A 7,799-nucleotide genomic window follows, 5' to 3' on the forward strand; every position below is an offset into this window, starting at 1 on the left:
AAGTTATAACCTTCATAAACCAATGGTCGCTGTCGCCTATAACTTGCGTATCATCTTGTAAGGGGGTGGCAACTGGCAAGTCAAACACAAGACCGGCGCTGAGGTACGTTTGTGAGGGATAAGACGAGTTTTACGTTTGAGTCGGGTTGACCGCACAAGATGGACGGCCGTCATCATCATCAACGCCAATTACAATGAAAACTTCCTTAGCTTTATTGGAAATAAATCACCTTGATGCGTGGCAGTCTTCCACCGTGCGTTTCACTTCCACTTTTCGTTTTCCGTAACTTTCTGCCGCACACTCTAAAACTCTGGAACAAACTGTCACCAGCAGTATTTCCGGACCTATACGGCCTTCAAACCTTCAAGAAAAGAGCGTATTCACTCTTAAAAGGCCGGCAACGCACCTGCAGCTCTTCTGATGTTGCGAGTGTCCATGGGCGACAGTAGTTGCTTCCCATCAGGCGACCCGTTTGCTCGTTTCCCCCCTTATTTCATAATAAAATAAAAATAAATAAATTATATTATATTATACGAGTAATAAAAATTAACAACTATTTATTATCCGTAGATTTTAACATAATATTCCGTTGCAATGCCGTTCAAAACTCGCCAGTATTGGTACTTGCGCTGATCCGTCCGTTTCTTTGAAGTCAAAGTACTGATTAGTTCTATTGTGACAATGGTTAGTAACTTAGACCTTCGAAATACTTGGTGGCTATTAAGAAGGGTAAAAAATGTTAACTCGCGTTAGGACACGTGACCAGCGAAAGTTAATCATCATTATCATCAGCATACTGCCGTCCACTGCTGAACGTAGGCCGCCCTCAAAGAGCGCCAACCATCCCGATCTTAGGATTAAAATAACGCGACCAAATCACGTAGGTGCTTCATCTCCTTTGAATCAATTTCTCAGGTATAAATTTCATTTGAAAACTAGCTCATGTGTTTCAATGTAACTGCGCAATTTTGCAGCCATTCTCGATTTTTTTGGGGGCAAATTTTTGAAGTATTAGAACCACAGAACGTAATTATACCAACATAATATTAGATTTAGACCATGAATACAGTACCAAATTCAAGCTCTTGTCCTGTAAAATAACAAAATAATTTTGGAAAGCCACAAACGGCGAAGTAATCGTTGAACATACAAAAAATCCACAGCCGAACAAAACCTCCTCCTTTTTGGAATTCGTTTAAAGTTTGAGTTAAACCCAGAGTATAAACAAAGTAACATGGCAAAAGCTAGTGTATTTAGGTCCATATTAAATTACGTTCATGTCAGGTATAAGCTGTATAAGCGTAGTCCTTAAATCTTGGACCTCGGGGTACGTCTGTAGCCACCTGCTCGCCGCACATTCGGAAACACGTAGCTGAGAATTTGTTTAAGTTTGATTTATTTTTCAGACACTTGAAAAACTTTAAGGAGAGTGTTCAAAAGCTGTAAGATTTTTTTGAATTGTACGATCTTTAAAATCTAAGAAGTTCGTTGGAAAAATGTCTAGTTTCACCTTTAGGACTTACGAAATACAAGAAAATGAAATTTGGTCCTGAAAAAAGACATAATTAGTAAGTTTTTCCCGGAAAAATGTATACTTACCGCGCGATAAACCAATTTCAGTACAGAGTTGTTGTTGGCAACATCTAGTGAAATATCTTATATCTTAAAACGAGCAATTCTTGTTTATTTATCTATATAATTGGAATATATCTATGTAATCTATATATCTATATAATTGGAATCTCGGAATCGGCTCCAACGATTTTCATGAAATTTAGTAAATAGGAGGTTTCGGGGGCGATAAATCGATCTAAGTAGGAAACATTTTTACAAAATGTCATCTTATTCGTGTTTTATCGAATACCGAGCAAAGCTCGGTCAAATAGCTAGTAACTTAATAATATGAAAACATGTAACGAAAATTCATAATAATATCATGATGACAACTAATCGAACAACAAACTCGCACAAGGTGTGCATCGCCCACACATCTTATAGCACCGAGATTAGAAACCAAAATCTTTAACATCAAGACTCGTAGACCTCACCAATAGTATGAATAGTATTAATTAAACATTTAGTTGCGCTCTCCCCACCTTGTACCCCTGACCATCACCCCAGGGGTCAGCTGCCCCCCGGGGGGTGGGGAAGCTCCCCACTTCCAATACATTTCATATTCCGTTGACAGAGGCACAATAATAACGCGGTGCTGTCCGTGGAAAAGCAAGACATAGTTGATGGCCAACGAGATAGTGTTAGACTGGATGAGACAGTGTTATGTAACACCTTATAATCAGTGTAGTTTCCAAGGCAACAATGCTATACGATACTTTTTTAAAGGGTGATTCAAAATTGGATTATCCAGCCCGACACCACTCGCGTTTGTCTAATGACAATTCATTGTGTAGTATAAAGTTAACTTTTGAAAGGATCATGAAAATGGAAACAATGAAGTATGAATCCAAACTACGAGCTTAGTCACAAAATTTGACCTTTTTGACATTTTATGTAAAGTTTTGTGGATTGTGGCTTAAACCTTATAAATATACTCGTTAAAAAGTTACGTCCATTTATTAACTAAGCCTCATATAAAAATAAATTTGAAAGCTACATCCTACTACGTACTGTAAAATATTTGGAACTGTAAACAACAGCGTTTAAATTCAGTGTGATATATTATAAAAAAATATTTAAATAGTATTTTCTAATTCTTTCGCTATATCAGGAAAATAATTTGAACTCATTCCCAGAAAAACTTATAATAAGTTAATGATTTTGGGTTTTGACAAATTGGTTTATTAGAGGATGCCGCATCCAGTGGCTATACATCAGAAACTGACCAATAGTTGGAAATAGTTGAATTTGAAGACGTTTGGAATTTACGAGTGGTTTTGACCCTATGGGTGCCGGACAATGGCCAGGATTGTGTAATGACTGCTTGGTAACGGCCTTCCACAAATACTTTACTGTAATAATCAATAGGATTGTATTGCAAAATTGCTGTGAAGAAAAGGCTTGAAAAGATTGCGTGGACGTTACGTAAAGTGCCTTGTGAGTAAATCAAAACCAATTGAAGACGTAGACGGAAAAATCAGGTAATTATTAACAGTTAAAATATTGGCGTTTTTTAAATAAATGGAGGCTTTAGGGAAAAATGATTTGAAATCAAAAACTGTGGATTTTATCTGGCTACAGCCATAGAAGCTAGATTATGAAGTAGATAAATTAGAATGTTTGTTAAAATTATAAGGGAAATACTGAGTAAATATCCTTATGTTATCTGGTTCTTCCACTCACATTTTTAATTAAATAAAAAGAGACAAAAACGCGTCGCCAAGTCACATGGAGTTCGCGATGCCCTTTGTCAAATACCAAATCTGAAATCGAATAGAATCTAAGTTATCACTGATCAGTATCATTATGTAGTATGTTTATAATTAAGTTCAGGCAACTTTATTTACTTAATATGGTTTATGAAACTACATAAAATATGGTCACACTACGTAGATCTATATTATGTATAGAATAAATTTATATTGTGATATAAGACGTTACACTATTTCTACAAAGTATTTAAAACCAACAATATTAGGTTCACGTTAATAAAATAATTTCGTCACAAAACTAAGGATTGTGCAGAAAACATAACTCTGAAAAATTAACTATACGTCCAGTTAAATCCACTAACCTTAGAAGTTAGAACTATGCATCAATTACCTTCATTAGACTAACATAATATAATATGTCTTACCAAAACAAAGGTCCCCGACTTTGGGAGATTGGTCAAATCCACGCCATTGTCTCCCGAACTAACTTAATTGAGACAGTGTGTGGGGTGTGTTTGAACTTATAATCAATGCAATGATTGAATTTCAACTTGCATTAGTCATCATCAGCCCGTGTTGGTCGGTATAATGTTATTATTACTTGACTGTGTTAGGGGGGTTATGTTTTTCGGGAGTATGTACTGTTTGGCACGCTCTGCAGCCTGATGGCTTGATGGATTTTGCTTTAGAGGTATCGTCACGTGTTTAATAAGAAAGTGACACTATATCAAAATATATTCGGTAAAATTTTTTACCCCCGATGAAAATAAGGTGTTATAACTTACTAGACGTTCCGCGCAGCTTCGCCCGCGTAAATTAGATATTTCACAGACAAATAATTACTCAGTCCACAAAAAATTGCCTATGATCCTTTACGTGGTCTACTTCTTATCTGTGCCAAATAACAGAAAAAATGCTCCAGTAGTTCGTGAGATATTAAGCTCTTTCAAATAATTTCCCCCGTTTTTTCCACATCTATTTCTTCGCTCTTATTAGTCTTAGCGTAATAAAATATCTCCTATAGCCTTTCTCGATAAATCGGCTATCTAACACCGCGACTTCCCACGCGACTCCGTCCACGTAAATAGGGAGTTTCCCGCAAAAAAAACATATCCACATCCGAACATATTATAACCTCCTCGTTTTTTGGAAGTCGGTTAAAAAAGTAAACTATGTTCTTTCTCGTGGTGTACTCTATATCTATGCCAAACTTCACTAAAATCGGTTTTGTAGTTGGGATTAGCGCGTTCAAACAAATAAACTTTTCAGCTTTATAAGATTACTAGATGACGCCCACAGCTCCGTTGCGCCAAAATTCGTTCATCGCGAGGGAACCGTATATTTTCCGGGATAAAAAGTATCCTATGTTCTTTTCCGGGACTCAAAGTATCGTCATAGAAACTTTTTTTATGTAAACGGGTCACCTGATGGAAAGCAACTTCCGTCGCCAATGGACACTCGCAGCATCAGAGATGCAGGTGCGTTGCCGGCCTTTTAAGAGGGAATAGGGTAATAGGGGAGGGTAGGGAAGGGAATAGGGGTGGGTAGGGAAGGAAATAGAGGAGAGTAGGGAAGGGTAAAGGGTAGGGAATTGGGCCTCCGGTAAACTCACTCACTCGGCGAAACATAGCGCAAGCGCTGTTTCACGCTGTTTTTCTGTGAGCCCGTGGTATTTCTTGGGTTGATCCGGCCCATTCGTGCCGAAGCATGGCTCTTCCACGTTACTTTCAGCAAAATAGGTTCAGTGGTTTAGGCGCGATCTGGTAACAAACAAACGGACTTTCGCGTTTATAATATTAGTAGGATTATAAAATTTATAGTCTTTTAAATTACATGTGCATAGAATTACCAAGGCGTAATATTCAAACTATCATAATTGGTCACTCGTCCCTATTCCGTTCGGACCGCAACTGTCTTTAACTCTGGTTATACAGATAGATTTATTAATAACTGGGATGGGATGGGGGATGGGGGGTGGGGGCGGTGGGTGCTCGGACAGGAGTAGCCATAGCTAAGATGTTTTGACCGGCAGTAATTTCTTAGTTGGTGTATTTAGGTGCGATACAGGTTGATCCGCTTTTGGATTTGGAATTTTGTTTGAAAATTTTTGTTGAATTTTGGTTGGATCTTGTGGATTTAAAGTTTGTTCTCATTTCATAATTTATACTATTATCAATGATAATATTCCTATACAATCTACAAAAATATATATATTTAAATTTGTTGGTCTCGCTGAGACTCAATAACGGCTGAACAGAATTAGATAATTTTACCCTTGAAACATTCGTTGAAAAAGAAATATGAAAAAATTGCGAGTAAAATACTAAAAAAGGTAAATTTTCATTTCCGAAGTGATATGAAATTGTACTGGCTTTGGAGTTTTTGAGTACGCAAGAGTTATTTCATTTGTCACTGTTTTAGGGATCAGTAGCCTAATGGCAAAAAACAGAGCCCTTATGGATTCGTCATGTCTGTATGTCTATAAAACCTAGTTTTATATATAAGCCCACTCCATTCTAAACTAGTTTATATAATACAATATAAGCCCACTCCATTCTAAAGTTCGTATTTACCATTTAAATCTGATAATATTTCGGGACGTTTAGTAACCTCCTGTATACAGCCACCAAAGAGCGTCAGAATACGATTGAAACGTTTGTATGTGAGTCAGATATTAAATTCCTCCAGCCTGAAATTCTGATTTACATGCATCCCCCATTAAATACTATTTGAATAAAGATGGTGATGATTCGTTTTTTAGTTATATAGCATCTTATACAGTGAGAAAAAAAAATCATGTTGATTTCAGATTCCTTTTAAGTGACTGCTAAAAAAGTTAAATTCAATTTTTTTTTATTTACAGAATCTATATTTTAAATAAAAGAAGTAACAAAACTTTAGAGATACGTATATAATACTAGCTGTCCCGGCAAACGTTTCTTTGCCATATAAAGTATTTCGCCCGTATTATTTTATTGAAGTGACTAAATAAGTATGTCACCATGGCAACGTCCATCGCTATCCCGTCGCACAAACAATGGTCGCCGTCAGTCTTGAGTTGTAATAATTTACTATTATTTATTCAACAAATGCACTTATCAATATAAAAAGTACCCAGTAGCCGATTCTCAGACCCACTGAATATGCATATAAAATTTGGTTAAAATCAGTAAAGCCGTTCCGGAGGAGTACGCACACCAACATTGTGACACGAGAATTTTATATATAAGATAATATATCGCTTGCATACTATGAAATTATTACAGCCCTAAAAGATTTTTTTTGTGTTGGCAAATTGATGATGTTGGAGCATTTCTCATCAAAACGAAATATTAAAAAGTAACTATTTCAGTGCAGCGTTTCTCAACTAATACTTTCATGAAAGGTACATGTAAATGTTGAATCCTTAAATACTTTATTTTTTAGCGGCTAAAATGTGAAGATGTAGAGTGACAGACATACACACTTATTAGTACGGATTTATAAGTAGGTCCGTGAATGTGCAAAATATAGTTTGAAGTTAGGACAGTTGCCAGGCTGGTTAGGGCTCTAATGACCCTTGACTGATCCAAGTCAAGTTAACATTAAATTAAGTAATTTGTACACTTAACTACAGTTCGGGAATTCTTAGTTTCGAGGGCGTAGAGCTTATAAATAGTAGAGATGGCTAGTATATTATCTCCTATAATAATTATCTAAAAACCTAATATTTGACAACAACTATTATTTTAGGCAACTTTTTTGGGCACAGATAATATTATAGAGCATAGAAAAACCAATTTAACCATAAAAATGTTGTACGGTTTGCAAAATTTTAAGTTGCTCAAAATTAAACACAATTTTTGGCCTATTTTTGCTCTATAACGGTACAGAACCCTTCATGCGCGAGTCCAACTCGCACTTGGCCGATTATATTTTGTTGTTTCAAAGTTTTACAGTTGTCTTTTTATGTGTTATCCTTCTGTATTTGTTTATAATACTTATTTAAGAAAATAAAATAACTGTACAGGTGTTCTATCTAAAATCCCTTAGGGCAATGCATGAAGTGAATTTGGGTAAGATGGATACGAGGCGGCAACCTCGAGAGCCCTAACGACTTCCCTTCAGGTGCCAATCGCTCGTTAACTCAAATCTATCCATACAAATTGGGCTTCAGGATCAATAAAAGATCTGCCTATTTCTAAGACGTCCACCGTACTTGTATTCTGATATTCCAAGACCTATCATCATGTTTGTTGTATTTAGGTTCAAATACTATAATGGATTATTTTTGTCGTATGTACATTGTACACTGTTGTGGAAATGAAAATAATTATTTCTCATCTCCGGGCGGAAAACAACAACTTTCTTCCGGCTGCGCTTACCGATGTTGCTGTTTTCCGCCTCCGTCGATGAGAAAAATAGTATACGAATCATGGGCAGTAAATAAGAAAGCCTCAGATCACATGTTTGTTGACCTCGGCTTCGCCACA

Source organism: Aricia agestis, chromosome 17 (genome assembly GCF_905147365.1).
Source record: "Aricia agestis chromosome 17, ilAriAges1.1, whole genome shotgun sequence".
NCBI lineage: Eukaryota > Metazoa > Arthropoda > Insecta > Lepidoptera > Lycaenidae > Aricia > Aricia agestis.